Below are 17,491 nucleotides of genomic sequence, written 5' to 3' on the forward strand. Positions count from 1 at the left end.
ATAATAAGCAAGGGTCTACTCTACAAAGTGTATTCTAATCATTTGACACTTTAAATTGATTTTAACTTCAAAATAAATGAAATTGAAATTGAATCTGGCAATATAATATTAATCATAAGCAATATCTATTACATATATTATTCAACATCCATAATATTTCAGAGTCTTCAAGCAGCATACCAAAATCTCAATATCACAGAAAGCAACTCCTCTGACATCTGAAGAGAGAGGACATCAGCACTGGCAGGTGGTTACACTAGACCCACAAGGTCCCACTGCCTCTTTCTCCCAGCTGAGGACAGTTTAGATGGACAGCCAAACCCTTCTGCAGCCCGTCTATGCCACCACATCGCTGTGGTGGCTGAAGGTCAGACACTGCACAGACACAGTGCCACTGCTAATCCATAACACGCTGTGTGACACAGAAGCAGCAGAGCAGCTTCAACGGCTCACGAATTGGTCGAGGCTGTCAAGTGCCATTTGGACAGAGGATGTGAATTATGAGAAGTTTGTGAGCTGAAGTCAGTGTTCATACGCACTAATGAGCAGTTTCCCATCTGAACACTAGGCAAGGGACAGGAGACATTCACTGTCCCAAAGCGTCCTGTAGTTCAGCCCACCCACAGGAGTGGCGCTGGTCTAAAGGCTGCAGTAGTCACTTTGGTGACACTACTTATTTAGAAAAAACTCAAAGGAATTTGGTGAGCCTCTCTGGCCCCTATCATCCCTAAGTTTGTCACAAGACTATTTTCTTCAATTCCTACAAGCTGTGGCAAGGCAGTATGTGCTGCTTAGATGAATGACACTCATATGTCAAGGCACCTCAGGATGGTGCACAGTAGCCAACCTTACCCTCTCTGCACAGCAAAGCTACATCACCTGCTGCACCTGCTGCAATCATAAAGAACTGCTTGCCCCAAAGCATACTTGGATCTCCATTATTCTTTTTTCTTTATTCAGAAATTTGGGGTTTTTTCTCCCAGATCTCTCCTGACTTTTATCTGCAGGAGTTAACTACAGAAGAATTTAACTATCCCTCTGCAACATTTTTGAAGCTATTAAAGCATGCAGAGGTTCAAAAAAGGGAAGAAAATCTGGTCCAGAGAATGGGAGAACTGTTGAAATGATGTTGATTATGTTTTGAAATTCTCCTTGGAAGAAATACATTGCTGAGAATACCAAATATATGGGCTGGTTATTTAAGAACTGCCTGCTTACAAATCTTTTCCCCTGCCAGTAATCCAATGCTTAGATTTTTATTGAACATTGCTACTTTCTTGCCCAAATCGTGTTAAAACTTAATTGGAAATGGTTCTTATTTTCATATTTTTATTTACCCTATTTTTCTCTTCCTCCAGGCCAACTGGGTTTAGCCATAGAGCCCCATTCCACTAACCTCAAAAACAACCCATTCCTTTTTACATCTTCATTTTCTTCCTCTTATTGTGCTGTTTTATCCTGTTGAGTTTTTATTCCTCTCCAGCTACCATATAATTTTTCCTGAGCACCAGCATTACATAGGCTTGAATCTTGAGGTAAATGTAATAACTCCAAAGGGTTTGTACAGGTATATCTGTGTTCTGAGGCCTTAAACTAGAAATGAGCACCTAATTTAGATCAGATCAGTTATACAAATCAGCTTTTTATTTAATTTTTTTGCTGGTATCCTGAGTATCATAGTATCCTGTGGAGGCATATGCAATCAATAGAAGCCAGTTGTCTGCAACACTCACTGTTGGTTAATAAAAATAGAAGGAACACACTGAGATCTCATTGTATCATCATCATCTGAGTCAGTGGTGAAAACCTGGTTGTAATTAGAACCTGTAGATCTTCTGAAGGTAAGTGTTGAAAGGCTCTTTAGAGCTTTGGAAGGACTCGCCTGAAAAAATTTGAGAAAGATCTGGAAAAGAGACCTTCCTCCCTATAGCTTGTTAACTAGTACCATTATGGAGGGAATGTACTCCATGCTGGTAAAAGTCTATACCTTCTGTTCTACCCAAACCTTTGGGTGAATATTAAAATCCTGGCTCAGCCACAAAGGGAAATGGTGAAATTCTTGAAAACATATTGGAATCTACTGGTACCTGATGAGCAGAACAAAAAGTAACTACTTTAATAAAATTTACATTAAAAATATAATAGAGGTAAAATAGTTACATGCAAAACCTTAAGATATATTTATGATAGAAGACAGGAACCCACACATACAAAAGTAAAATCAGCATGTTTTCTTTCTAAAAAACAGCAGTTTTAGTCAAGTTATTTGTGTCTTTCATTTTGCAAATCTTGATTACAAATGGCTTTTCCCTGAAGAATGCTTGACAATGCTTGATCATTTATTTGGCTTCCAATATTCTTCAAGGCAAAATGAATTAGCGATATGTTTCCCTGAATTAAAAATCAAAATGGTTCTGTCTTGGCTTGAAGTAGTCAAGTTGCAAGAAAGATGTTGCCTGACCTAAATCCCTTCAACACTTGGATCAGAAGAAAGAATTTTGGATTCTTACCACAGACTCTCCAGTAAGTATTTGTAGGCTGAACATTTAGTTGGATTTGTAATGGCTGAACATAGATTGGCTTCCTTATGATTTGTCTTTTTATTATTCCCATTAACATTTTCTGTTTGTCAGGTAAAACATTAGCATATGGTACCCTATAACACATTTGCCACATAGTGAGGCTAATGAACACAGAAGTATTTTATCAACTTCATCTATAGTGCTTTTACCAGTTGATAATTGCCATAATGGGGAATTTGCTATTTTGATCTTGTAGAGCATGATTACATTCATACATTAATCTGGGCTATCTATCATCAATAACTGGGCTGCTCACATCAATAACTGCTTGAAAACTCTGTTCCAAAATACTTTTTCTCGTGCTCTTTTTTCCTGTGGCTTGCTTCCAGCACACCAGTTGTCTGACTCCCACACCTTTCCTAAACTCCTCCTCCTCTAAGATGTACTCCTCCTGTGAGTCTCTCATACATGGCTGTGTATAGGAGAAAATTATGCTGTTTGCAGAACAAAAAAATCCTCTCACACCACACACTGTAGAAGAGCAAATAGTGGGTATATAAAAGGTCAGCTATTTTAAAGCACTTCAAAAGATGATGAAAAGTGTTTCCCGGAAACAAGAAGAACCCTTCATAATAAAAATATTTCCAAAACATTTTTGAATCTTTCTTCTCCTGCTACCTTCTGCTGCAGACCTTTTCTCTATCCCAGTTTCTCTGCATTTGGATTAGAGTCATACAATAAAATTAAGTCATATGACATCTTTAGCTGTTTGACAGCAGTGTCATCTATGAAACTTATCCTCATCTATGAAAAAGCATCTTTGCAATTTGCAAAATTAGTAAGATGCTTACATCTTCTGGAGAAAAATGAAGTTCAGTGACTTCAGCAGCTACTATTAGGCATCTGCTGTACAAATGACACAATCATTGCACAAAGCAATCAGTCCAGCTGGCCAGAGTTCCTGCATCCTTTGGATACGGTCTTTGATGAATAGACCCTCTTATTTTTCATCTCCAATCTATTATTAATAACATTCTCTGTGATCATCCAGACACAAAGAATTAAGACAATAACTCTCTAAGTGAATAACAGAGCCTTAGTTTGCCCAATGGAATAGCAGCCATTAAGCTTCTGCCCAAAGACCATTTCTTCAGACACAAGGATGAGCAATTGCCACACAGGCTTGGAAAGAGTTCATACGTAGTATATCAAGCTAAAACATCCCCTTTTCTTGGGAGTTCCTTGTGGTAGCACCAAATGCATCAATTAAATTGCCTAATGAAAAGCATTTCAGTATAAAACAATCTTCATTCAATGTAACTGTGTCTGTTGTAATAACAAGAATATAAATTAAAGTTTCTTTGTATCTGCCTGCAGGCAAGCTTAATGGAAAAGGGGAAAAAAAAATGTCAAGGTAGATAATATTTCTGTGTCACTGAAACAACAAAAAATTATAGAAACTAACTTTGTGGGACAAGGAGGGAGATACAAAGGAAGAAACCACAAGAATTTCCTTGTCAACAAGCTTTTCTTTATCCCATCTGACTCTGGACACTGCAGACAGCCCAGACTAACACTCTGCTAGTCTCACTGTGAAATGCTGCTTCTGTCTCTCCACCACACTGCTGTTCATTCAATCCCTCTGAGTGGCAGCAGGGAGAGAATGGAAAAATGAGAAAACTCATGGGTTGAGATAAAGACATTTTAACAGGCAGAACAAAAGCCACACACAGAGGCAAAGCCACACAAGGAATTCATACACTGCTTCCCATGGGCGGGCAGGTGTTCAGCCATGGCCAGGAGAGCAGGGCTCCATCATGTTCAAGTCTTCCTTGAGACGACAAACACCATCACTCCAAACATCCCTCACTTCCTCCTTCTTCCCCCAGCTGTACATGTGAGCATGATGCCATGTGGTCTGGAATAGCCCTTTGGCCAGTGGAGTCAGCTGTCTAGCTGTGTCCCCTCCCAGCTCCTCGTGCACCCCTGGCCTCCTCCCTGGTGGGCTGAGAGTCAGAAAAGGCCTTGGCTCTGTGTAAGCTGTGCTCAGTAATAACAAACACATCCCTGTGTTATCAACACTGTTTCCAGCACAAATCCAAACCACAGCCCATAGGAGCTACTATAAAGAAAATTAACTCTACCCCAGGCAAAACCAGTGCAAGTGCCTACACAGAGAGGGAGTTCACAGCGTTCTCATTAAGGATTGCAGTTAGAAGCCAGGACAGGAGCAGCCACAGCGTGGCAATCACGTTGTCGTGCAGAGAGGGATGATGAATGCAGGCACAAGCACCTGCTGAGATCTCTGACTTCCTGACAGTGTGCACGGCACGCCTGCTGCTGTTGGACAGCCCCAGTTCTCACACATCCCCATCCTTTTTTTGTACCATATCCATCCATTTAGGACTAGCCATTAAATCGCCATTCTTCATGCATAACTTCATGCTGTTTTCCCTTTCAGAAAGTGACCTGTCAAAAGGAGAGAGCACACTGCACAACAATTTCTTTTGTATTATTTGAACACATGAAGGAAATACCATTTATGGGCTGCAGAAACTGGAGTTTCAGCCTTCCAGATTTCATACCCTCTTCACATGAGTTATGTGTATACTTTTCCTCTTTATAGCTTTCACTACCTTGTCTTTTCAAAACCCATGAATCCTTTTTATTTCACTTACCAAAATCTCAAACTACGTAATTGTTTTACCACAGAGGAAGTTTAAATCTGGAACTAGCACAACGCATCCTGAAACACAAAGGTATTAGAATTTGAGATATGCATCTATCCACAACATCCTTCTCCCAAGTATCTCAGCCGAAGTTCTGCATCCGGTCTGCAGAACTGCAATATTCTCCTGACCCTCCCTAAATTGTAAGGAAACTCAGGTCTAGATTTAAACTTTACACACAACTGTGTCTCTTGTTAAGAGAACAGAAATATTATGGGCTTGGTAGTGCCCATTTTTGAGTCGTTTTTTTACTTGCAAATGTAGGGAAAACAGATTGCTACACTGCAGTTAAAGGAGGTGACCTATGTTCATAATTAATTTACCTAAAAAACACCCTGAACCTCTACATTTCATATTTAATCTTTCATCCAAAGAAAATACAATGTTATTCAATGAGATAGTCAAGCTTCATGAACTCTCTCCTCTGCATGCAAAGGTTTTTTTCTGAGTAAGAGTGATGACCAGAAGATTGCTCAATGAATCCATTGATCTATCTTCTGATGCAACTGCCCTGACTATACATCTTTTGGTCATATTCCCTGATAGATCTAAATAATCTCACAACGTTACATCCCTTACACTTTTTAATATCATATGGGGTTGTACCAGTTGACAGACACTGTAGAAGTGATTTCAGGTTTAGGGATTGACACACCCCTAAGAGATTGATACACACCCTAAAGAGCATCTTTGTGCTTGCCTTCATGTTTGCCACTTATCCTGAAATTATCATTAATATAACCCAGATCAATGCAGAACAAAAATGAAGCTTTCATTCAGCATTGTGCTGGAATTGACCCTCTATACAGAGTGTTTGTTTTCCCTCCTTTGTTTGAAAAAATGCCTTCAGGTAAAGATACATTCTGAATATATTAATCCATATTTATTTGATGGGGAGAGAGTTTATTTACTAGTAGTAATAAACTACTATTAAAAATACTAATATAATTATTCATTAGAAGTAAATTTTAAAGTATTATGAGTTTACATTTTTAAGTCTCTATAGGAGGCAGACTTGTCTTGCAAATAGTTGCTGACAATTTTACCTATTTTAGCTCTTTTTGCCTGCAATTTTACAGTTTTGTTTATCTAAGCAATTTAGACATGCCTTCTGGTTCTAAATATTATTTTCATTCTTCTCTTTTCTTGCACTGTACAGGTCTGTTTGACATGCCTAACCTAGGATTGCACTATGTATCAGGTTTTCTGATTCTTACTGCTCTTGACAGTGCCTAGCTGCAAATAGCCAAACTCAGCTTTTAATCATATGTAATGAATGTTACAAATGACATTCAATTCTTAATGCACAGCTGCAATAACTTTTGCCTTTTAAACACAGCTGAAATTTCTTATATACTCTCTTGGTGCAGAAGCTAGATTTATTTAAAAATTGATAACTTATGACTGATTCAGTTGATTTTAAATATAAAAAGGCATTGCTCAAAACTAGTGAGATTTGTAGATGTAAAACAAACATTCACTGTGGAAACATCGGGTAAAGAATTTGCTGAACAATATAGGACTTCTGCATAAGAAGAAACAAGATTTAACATTACTAAAGTCCATATCAAATGCTTGAGTAACATGTTAACACATGCAATATATTACTTATCTGATGTTGTGTGTCTTAGAGGTTAAGGAAATGTTCCAAGAACTTTGAGGTGTGCGGAATTATGTACAATAGTCACAGCTCTTACAGCTCTTATTCATATTATTGTTGGTTCTGGAGTTCTTGTGAAAATCTGAAATAACTTTTCTGAAATAATTCTGAAAAGCTGAAGTATCAGCGGACCAATAAGTTCATTAAAAAAAAAAAAAAAAAAGGTTATCTAATAAGTTTGTTTAAATTCTTTTACTTAAACAGAGAAGTATGTAGGGTCAGGATTTTTCCCATGTCAGACTGAGCAAAAATTTGATTTCTTTAGCAGAATTTTGTAGAAAGTATAAAATATGATTGGTATTTAGCACTGAAGTCTTTTCAAATAGCTCAGTCTTCATGCCACTTAGAGAACAATGGTTCTAAAAATACCTTTAGTATTTCCTTTTTTACCTTTCTTAAACTATATCAGGAAAGATTGTAACCCTCTCATCCATGTGAACAGAGGAGCCTACATAGTTTCTTCCAATACGAACAGTCAATCTACAGAAAAATTTGACTTTTTCATGTCCTCTTTTTTTTGAAGTTCCTAAGTGCTATAATTAAAAGTATTTCAGTGTGTCAGCCTGAGAATGTTTATACAGCGGAGATAAACTGAATTTCTCTCACCTTTCTCTGGCTCTAGGCAAGAGTCCTTGAGTCCTTGGTAACTATTAAAGAAGAGGCAGGAGCATACATTCATTTGGGAAACCTACCATGTGCAGTAATGAGGACTTAACACTGCAGAGATGGGACTGGGATGGAGTGATGATGCAAGTTTAAACATTTTTTTTCCTCTCAGTCAGTCTTACTACACTGAGGAAGGGCAACCATACAGTTATCCAGCTCTAGGTGAAAGGCTTGGTTTCAGTTTTCTGCAAAATCCTCGAAAATGTTAGTCCTTCCCACATGCATAAACAGGGGAAATAGTCTGATAGTTTCCCCATTTCCTGCTGCTCTTAATCCTTCCTTTTCTCTTTTCTATATTCATTATTAATAACAAATGGACGAATGGAGTGCAGTGTCTGGTTCAGCTCTGGTGAGAACTCTCAGGATGCAAGTGGGAACTGCTGCCAAGTGACTCGATTTCAAAACGGAAATTCTCCTATGAAAACTTTCTGTAAGAGACTGCCAAGTTAAACAGGCCATTCCCATATTTATGACGTTTTTTTAACTCCTTTCCTTTCCAAACACATTCTAGCAAAACACTGTCCATGATTTCAGTTGAGAGAATGTGAGGGAGGTGAAATGAAAAATGTTTTCTCCAGTCATTTTGACCCAGATTGCTAAAATTTCATTCTATGAGTTCATTTTGTGTAAGCTGAATTGGATTTATGAGGCATGAATCTCGTTTTTTCCTTAGTTTTAGTGTAACGATTATATAAAACAGTAACCTCATGTATCATCTAACAGACGAAGTCTGAGTCAGTAATTTTACTGGATATAAAGTAGAGCACTTCAGAATTCCACCAGAGGGAGCCAGTGCGATTGAAAACGTGAAATTCTAAGTTTAAAAAAAAAAAAATCGAACCCAAAAACACTTAGGGTAAGCTCATTATCCTGCAAAATAGCAGTCTGGAAATAAAGACTGATCTTCAGAAGCATCGTGTTTGTGCCTTTTGAAGCAAAATTCTTCACATTCAATATAACACATAATGGAGATCAATAACATAAATTAAAAACAACCATGCTTTTATTTTTTTCCCTGGGAAGTTCATTATTTTGCATTACACTGCACTTTAGTGACTCCTTATTTTGATCATTTATTATCACCTTGACAATGTCTCACTTCATATATTTCCCCACAGCCTTTTTCTCATCTCTTAAAACAGGCATTTCCAAACCACTGGTTGCAGATCACCATCTCCCCAACATCAGCTGTGACAAAGTTGTAAAATGTCCTGTACATCTACCTAGCAATGCATCTGATATCTTTTCTTTAAACACTTTTTCTTAAATTTGACTAGAATTAAGACTATTTTGGTGATTGTCAGACAATATATTGCAAATACATAGTAAAGATCTGATTTCAAGTAGCTGTGCTCTAAGCACATAATTCTCAACAGTTCTTCATTTTCTGTTTTGGCTATTCAATTTAAATATTCGCCACTTGTTTCAAATGTAAAGTGTGCTGTGATCAATTTCTGCATCTTTTTTAGGTGTCAGGCTTTTCACAATTGAGCAAGATAGTTAACCAACAATCACATCCTGAGCCACCTATGGTTTTCTCTGCCATTAGTAACTACAGGAATGGCAATTCATTTCTCTAATGGCTTTTTAATATTTTATTTTAGATCATCTTCTTTCTTCTATCTGCTAAATCTAAAAGCCTAACCACTTCCCTTCTATTGCTCATTCACCCACCAAAAATTGTGCCAGTAGCCAAAGAAGCCAATTCCAGCACTGACAGGAATTGAACAGGACCAGGAGCTTCTTCAAGCCTTCAGGTCACTCTTTTGCACTCCAATGACTTAGATAAATCTGCTTTAAAAAGGTAAACAGGTAAAAATCCTGGTTTTTTCCTGAGGAAATAGAGTCAAACAAAAACAAAGGGAGAGAGGAGAGGAAGAATAGTGAAAAAGACAAAAAAAGACAAAAAACTTCATAGTGGAGAAGTCAGAAGTAGGAGTAATAATACAATATGTGGTAAAGATAAAAATCAACTTCTGAAATTCGAATTATGCCTTAGTGATTTTCATTAATTATGAGGACCACTTGGGATTTCTCAAGGTTTCCCTGTGCATATGGATTACTGCAATCATTGGAGTATACCCCTAAGTAAGGAAAAGCATACCCTGGATGTAAACCATGCTGCAAGAATAAAAAAGGCTAGATTCAACTGTTAAACTTTTTACCTAACCAGAAAATGCAATTCAGCAGGGGCATTTCTTGTCTATTTAATTTCAAAATTCTTAGGACATAAATATTCAAGCCCTGAAATTTCTCCAACAAGTTTTTAAAAGGCTCTATTTATTAGACAGTTCACATGACTCAACACGGAGGGGAAGCTGCCCAGCTGTGTGGCTGCGTTTAGTACTGAATAACCTGTGCCAGGCTAATAGGGGAAAGCCCCTTAAATCCCTCCTCCCACTAATCCCCCAGGCACTGACCTACAATGTCACGGTCCTCCTTACCCTGAATTTTTTCAGCTCTTCAGCTGTTAATTTCACGCTAGATGCCTGATCACTCCTTCCCTTAAGAGATGTAAATTGATCTGTAATTGTAATGGTCATTTTTACATGTGGCTTTCACCGGTCACCTTTTAGCAGCCTCTAGGGACAAGCTAAACACGGATCTGATGCAATGATGAGGAAATCATGCAAGAAGATTGCAAGAACTGGACACATGAAATAGCTGCATGTAGATCCTGAGGAGAAGACGAGCCTCCACGATCTTGGAGCATTGATAGTGGTTCCCAGTACTTGTTCTGCTTTGCATTTGCGTGACAAATCAACAAGGAATGCATATGCTCTGTAACTGCAAATCATTGCAGCCTCATAATAGCATATCCACTTCAAAACAGCCCCTTTGCTGAGCTGACTCACACCTCCATGTCTCTTCTTGCTCCCCTTCTTAGGTATTTTTGGATAAGTCATCTTCTTGTTTGGGGTACATTAAGATGTCTGAAGCTCAGCTCCCTGACCACAAGGGTTAATGAACAGAAGGAACTGAGAAATTGCAGGCAAAAAGATCTAAACTAAGTGTGTGTGGTCCCATAAAACGCAAACAGGCAACGTTTGATCCACCAGAAAGTCTCCCAGCTTCAAGCAAACCATTAACATCTTTTGAACAAAATTTGAACATGCACAGCAAGTGTAGACCAGCCTGGCAACACCGGTTTTGATCCTGCTCTGGGAGGTTTAAAGCCTATCACCAGATCACAGCCCTACAATATGTCTCATTACACTACATCTAAAGTCTTTAAATTGTTGAGAGACTGTGGTTGTTATTTTTCTCTTTTCAGGACAAAATTTAAATCTGTTTCATCCACCGAGAAACATATTCAAATGTTTAAATGAGTAGGCCAATTCTCAGATATGCATTATTTACAGGTCACTTATATTTAGAAGTCTACATATAGGATGCTGTTTGCTCTTTAGCTATGATTATCTGAAAAAAAACTGAGCTGGGGTTCATTTATGCAAACAAATACTAGCAGTAGTGGAGGCCATCAAAAAAGAACACCATTTGCTCCAATTGCTTGTTTATTATATGGTGTTAATTCTTCAGCTCAGAAGTCAGCAAATTAAATATAGTTTCTTGTCTAATGTCACTGTGATACAAACTTACAACCATGTTTCTGCTGACCGGGTCAGCATCAAGCCAGATGGTCAGCCCATGTCCTTCTGCCTTTTACTCTCAAATCCCAAAGTAGCTGGTTTCCATTTCCCTCTTTCCTTTTTTAGGTAGGTGAGGAGCAGGTGCTCCGGTTCCTTAACCTCAAGGACTGCTGACTCCAGCACTTCTCAGGTTCCCGTAAAAAGAAGCTCTGCGTGAATGAGATGCAGAACTACAAACGCAAAGACACCCGAGCTGCCGATGCAGCTCTGCTCCCCCCGCCTCCAGCCGGGCAGTTCCCTCCCGCGGCAATTTCCAGAGACCCGTGCCCGCAGGTCCGCGGAGCCTGTCTGTGTGTCGGGTGTGTCCGGAGCTGTCCCTGTGTCGGAGCTGTCCCTGCCCGTGTGTTCAGGCCCGTGTGCCCGCTGCACTCCCGCCTCCAGCTCCGGCCGGGGGGAGCGGGAGCGGGCCCCCGCGGGGAGCGCAGCCCCCACGGCTCCTCGTTAGTATAGTGGTGAGTATCCCCGCCTGTCACGCGGGAGACCGGGGTTCGATTCCCCGACGGGGAGAGCTGCGCTCGCGCGCGTTTTTTATTTTACTTGCCGCGCCCCGCGCGAGCCGTTGACGCCGCAGGCAAAAGGCGCCGTCCGGCGGCAGGCGGGAAAAACAGCACTGCGGCCTCCCCGTCGGGGAATCGAACCCCGGTCTCCCGCGTGACAGGCGGGGATACTCACCACTATACTAACGAGGAACTGCCTGCCGAAAAGCCTCTGCGGGAGTGCTTTTATGAGCAAATCCGCACAGCCATGTCCGTTCTATTCTATAAATGTTGCGGATAGAGGGACAGCAGGGGCGGCCTCCAGCAGCGGGAGCACGGACCCACGGGCCTGCGTAGGGCGGCAACGGCGCGGGAGGCGAGCTCGGCACTACCAGGGAGCGGTGGCGGAAGGCCCTTGCTGCTGCGGCCCACTAGCGGGGGTGTGGGTGGGGAGGGTGAACGTGCTTGCGCTGCAGGGCGGAAACGGAACGGTGCCGGAGCAGAGGGGCCGGCGCAGGGGGGCGGCTGCCGTAGAGGACGGGCAGGGTCCTCGGCCGCGCCGGCCCAGCCCAGCCCCTCCGGGCACAGGGACAGCACTGCCGGCGGCCGCGGCGGCCGAGTTGTAACCCTCTGCGTAGCACCGCTGAGCAAGACCTCGTGGCGCAACGGTAGCGCGTCTGACTCCAGATCAGAAGGCTGCGTGTTCGAATCACGTCGGGGTCATCCGCTTTTTTTTCCTTTCTTTCGTCGGCTTTTACTGCCTTACTCGCGCAGGAAACCGAGGAACGTTTCTGCTTTAGGATTTTTTTATTTTCCTCTAAAACTTAGGATCTCCTCTTTTGCTTGAGGCTGACAGGGCATCGCGACACAGAGGGCGCAGCGGGGGTCAAGGCCTAGGACTGCTGCAGCAGCAATGTAACCATAAAGATCCCGTCGGATAAAATTGGCTTGTCTTTGTTTATGGTCTTTGTGTGTCTAGGACGGATTACACGCTTCAACACAAAAGGCAAGAATACGTCAAAAGTTTATTTTATTAAGGCAACCGACTGTGTGGAAATTATGAGAAAACTTCAGAAAGTTGTATAGAAAGAGTAACTGTAAATTTTAAAGGGGACAAAGGCCCTAAAAATGGCAGATACCACGTTTTCAGTACAAAACTTCACATAACAAGGAGTAAAAGTAAAGGCAGAGGCAGCAGGTGGTCTGATGGAGCCAAGAGTTCAGAGGAATGCTTGTCTTGAGAGCCCTGCAGAAGAATGAAACCCTGAAAAGGAGAGAGAGGGGAGCAGGGTGCCTGTATGGGGGAACCTTCGAGGTGATGGGGTTAGGCCATGGAACAGAAGAGTTTTCTCAGAGCAGCCATTTCCACACACTGAGATTGACAGATAACCATGGCAGACAGGCACAGAGAGGACTTAACTTTGATTTAGACATGAGATAGCAAGTCTTAGAAATAATAGTTTAATGATTTAGATGGACTGCGAAGTTTGACACTTGATAAAATTTAATTGGGAGGAAAACAATAGTTTGTCAAGGGTCCGAATTGAGAGAGAATGCCAGAGATACAATTCTCACTTTTTAAGAACTGCTTATTAGTATTGTAAACCAGAGCAGAAAATTAATACAGAAGTCTTAGAAATCAGATTCAGCAGAGTCAAAAAATTATGTGGGGGTTATTAAACCAAATACTTTGGCTTTTACAGGCTATTGTTTGTTCTGTATACCCTTAAAACCTTTTAAATACAGAAATTCTGCACCTTCCTTAAGTGATCTGTTCCAGTACTTTGCTATTCTTACAATTACAAAATTAGTATATGTAGTTTAACCCTAATATCCCTTTTGCCTCAAATCCAGCCCTGTCATTGCACTGGAGAACAGTTTATTCCCTTCCTTTTTATAGGTAGTTCTTAAATATTTTAATTTTGTTATGCCTCTCTATAGATGTTCCAGCATAACAGACTATGTTTGACGGGCCTCTGATTATTTTATCGCTTGCCTCTGGAGCCTTTCCAAACAAGCTGCATTTTTAAGCATTGAGAACTGGTCACAGTATTTCAGCTGACTCCGATTTTACCAGGTCTGAATGGACAAGGATGATTGCCTCACATGCTGTGCTGGTGGGAATTCCATTTAATGTGGTTAGTCCTGTCTTGTTGTTTGTTTTTTTTTTAATGCACAATCTGTTAGATGGATGCATTTTGTATGAGATGCATAATCTGTTAGATGTTTCCCTGGTCCCCACACAGTATCTTATCTCTCAGCCTCACCACCCACCAGAGTTGGATGTAAGAAGCAGTAGCAATCTGTTTGCATTCCTGTACCTCTGCCAAAGCAGGTGCCCTGCTCTAAACATTCCAGATTGTTGCCAGACAATAGTTCTGGGTAATATCTGCTTATAGGAGTCGAAGTTTTCAGAGTGTGGCTCATGCTACTATACCTGACATGTGCAGATTTTCACAGAACAGTCCATCTCGCTCTGCTCTGTCCATCCCTGCCTGTGCATTTCCCTCCTTCTACTTGGATCACATCTTGCAATGGCACTGCAGCAGCTGCCAGCTCAGCATGCCAATCTGCTGGCACAACTACTACATCCAACACAGGAAAAGCACCAGGAGCACATGGCCTGGGACAGACAGGATAGACAGCAGGATCATCCCCTTCAGCAACAACCACAAATACTTGTGGTTCGGTTTAAGATTTTGTCACCTGTTCTTTGCAGGGGAGAGGGCACTGTCCCTAAATAAAAATCATCTAGTGATGTTTCAAAACTAAATGAAAGAATTAAATGTGCATTAGCTATCTACAAACTCTCACACTCAATTTCCTATTGGTGAAGTGAGGATGATAGTTCTCTTTGACCTTACAGGTGTTTTGTCAGGTTTACTCCATTCTGAGTAATGGAGGCATTCGAGTATGCTAGTGGGTATTTGTCTCTCACCATCATCTCAACAGCCCATGTTCTTCTGTGTTTTTTGTCTCTTCCTGACTCTTAAACACTGCATTTTGTAACCTGACTGATCTCTTAACACAGATGTTTTTTCTTATGAAATTGTTACTAGCTAAATATAGACAAAAACTGAAATCAACTTAAGCATCAAAAAATAGTGGAGCTGAAGTAATAGCTTATATATGGCAAATATAGTTTCTGTCTGCATTTTACAGAAATAAATATCCAAATCATTCTGGTTTGAAAATGATCCAGTGTAGGAAACTACCATTAAACCGCCCATTTCATTTCTGCCCGCGTACTTAAGCAAGAGCTGACACTTCTGTTTTTAATCCTTGTTGGTATAGGCCTTCAACTATCACAAGATCAGCAGTAAGATGTTTTAAAGCAGTTGTACAAATTTCTTTCCTTACCTGGGGACAGCCATACAGTGCTTTATTCACCTGTCTGTTCACCGTGTCAGGTGACACTGCAGAGCAGCGTTCCTGGTGGCTGCCAGCTCTGGAACTGCTCTAGACCATTATACTAAAGCACACTTTCTTACCACTTTCCCCTGTCTTCTTCAAACCAGGCATTTCTAATGAGAAAACTAGAGTTATTAAAAAGCCACCTAATTTTTCTAAATTAATCAAGATTGTGGAAAATAAATAATTGATTCTATATAATTATGCTGTGCTATAATGATTAGGTAACTGCTTATTTTATATCTAGTAAAGCTTTCCAGTTTCTAGTGCATTTCTCAAAGGGAAATCATCATTTTCATAGTGAAACCTGCCAAGACTGAATTAATACTTCATACAGCTTTTTTACATTTCTTTATCAGCTCAGTCTAAGACAAGAGCACATCTGTACTACTTGCTTAAATGCCTTTGCTATGAATTTATAGTCTTCACAATGTTATCTATTGTGAGGGTAATGTTACATATGAATGCAAATTATACATCTATACTTCATTATAGATTGTTTTCCAGACCCTCCACTTAATGTAGGATACTTTTTTGAATGCACATATATAGAAAAGGTGGTTGTTTTTTTTTCAGCATCCTGCAACATGAACTATTTGTCTGGCATTAGAGGTTAGAAATCACAAACTTAGGGAAACTCTAGCCAGAAATCTGAAACAGTTTAAAAGGCATTCAGTGTTTTCATGTCAAAGATGAATGTATGCTTGAAAAATCTCTTTCTCACGCTCAGGAAAGCTAAGAAATTCCAGACATTTGGGAGGGTCCTACAAATGAAGGATTTTTGGCTTCTTCTTTCAGCGTAGTTCACATTTTTAGGCAAGCTTACAGCAGCTTTTTAACCACCGGAAATGGCCATAGTCTCAAAACATTTTCACTTTTTTCCCTAAACTTTGCTTTTGTCAGCATTTATACTGACAAGAGGTAAATTGTAATTACCTGTTTCTCAGGTAGAAGCAGGTATTCTGGTCTTTGAAAACCAGAACTTGCAGTTAGGAATAAACATTCAAGTACTGGAAAGCTTCACAGAAGGCATGGTAAAACAACAGTTTTACCATGTTAAACATGTTACCATGTTCCAGCCCTTACACAGCAAATTATTGAATAGACATATGGAGGAGAGACCTCATATTTGTACATTTTTTTCCCCCCACTGTCACAACAAAAAGATTTTTTGAGTTCATTCATAATGAACTTGTTCCCTTCATCCCTTTGGCTGCTGCCTCACGCTGCAAAATTTGACCTCCTTTCTTCCAACAGAGCAAACAATAAAGGTGCAGATCCTCTACTGTACTAAGGTCTAATTGTGGTGACACCTGCAGTTTCCAGTGTCAATCATCATATATGTGCACATTTAGGTGCTTTCTTCTACTACTTTCCCTGTCTTTACCTTGAGTGGGAGATGCCTGTTGATCCTGAAGTGCGACAGTAACAAGTGTGGAACCAATAAAGGACAGTTTAGTGCCAAGGACTGTTTAGGGACTTGGCTTCCCAGAGAAGTCTGCTGCTCTCAAGAAGAGTGACACTGAAGTATCATATACTGCTTCTTTAGGTTTGGCTGCTTCAGAAACAACTGAAAGTAACCAATAAAAGAGTTCAGTGTCAGCACAACACAGTTACTTCAAGGTAACAATGTAAGAGAGAAAGTAATTCACAATAAATAGAATTTTTCTTTATAGTTGGGGAAAACAACTTTCAATACTTAAATGGACTGTAAATATGAACTTTAAGCAATGTTAATCAGAGCTACAACCGCAGTGGCTCCACAACAACTTTGCTGGAGTTTGAACAAATAGCCAAAACACATGATACGTTTCTGCTATCTTTATGCTTCTATGCCAGTTTCATCTGACAGCAAAAGCAGAAAAACACAGAGCCAAGATAATGCAAGTCAACCCATCCATTTGTTATGACCAAAGCTGAACTCTTACTGTGGGGATTTACTACTTCATACCATATTCCTGTAAGGGTTTTTTGCGCTACACTTAATGAATTAAAACCAGCTCTACCATCAATGTACTTAGACTTCAAGCTCAGCAGTTGTACCTCCTTCCACTCCTGAGTTGTCACTCACAGGAGGAGCCAGCACCAACTGTATTACAGAATGTAAACAGTGAGTTGCAAATGATGCCTGCACTCTTCTAAGAAGTACTGTCAAAAAACAAACTTCAGGGCTATCATATCATTATTGTCTGTGGGGATGTTAGATAGTGACTGTACCAGCTTTTTAGATTGTATTTTTACTATTAACTTTGGCTAAAATTTTTCAGACACAGTTTCCCCTTATGCTGCTTTAAAATATTTTAGACTTGGTATGTGCTGAAGTTATTGTTTTTTACATTAGTATGATAGCTGAAGAATCTCTCTAAAGTATGCTATG

General features: G+C 40.2%; 3 non-coding genes across 3 annotated transcripts; 2 read left to right on the forward strand and 1 right to left on the reverse strand.

Moving 5' to 3' along the window:
• Positions 1-11,662: 11,662 nt before the first annotated feature.
• TRNAD-GUC lies at positions 11,663-11,734 on the forward strand. Its single transcript has one exon. It is a non-coding gene; the product is annotated as a tRNA-Asp (tRNA).
• Positions 11,735-11,844: 110 nt separating this feature from the next.
• On the reverse strand, positions 11,845-11,916 carry TRNAD-GUC. Its single transcript has one exon. It is a non-coding gene; the product is annotated as a tRNA-Asp (tRNA).
• A 438-nt stretch (positions 11,917-12,354) lies between these two features.
• TRNAW-CCA lies at positions 12,355-12,426 on the forward strand. The gene has a single exon. It is a non-coding gene; the product is annotated as a tRNA-Trp (tRNA).
• Positions 12,427-17,491: the final 5,065 nt, after the last annotated feature.

This window comes from Parus major, chromosome 1A, assembly GCF_001522545.3.
Source record: "Parus major isolate Abel chromosome 1A, Parus_major1.1, whole genome shotgun sequence".
Classification (NCBI taxonomy): Eukaryota; Metazoa; Chordata; class Aves; order Passeriformes; family Paridae; genus Parus; species Parus major.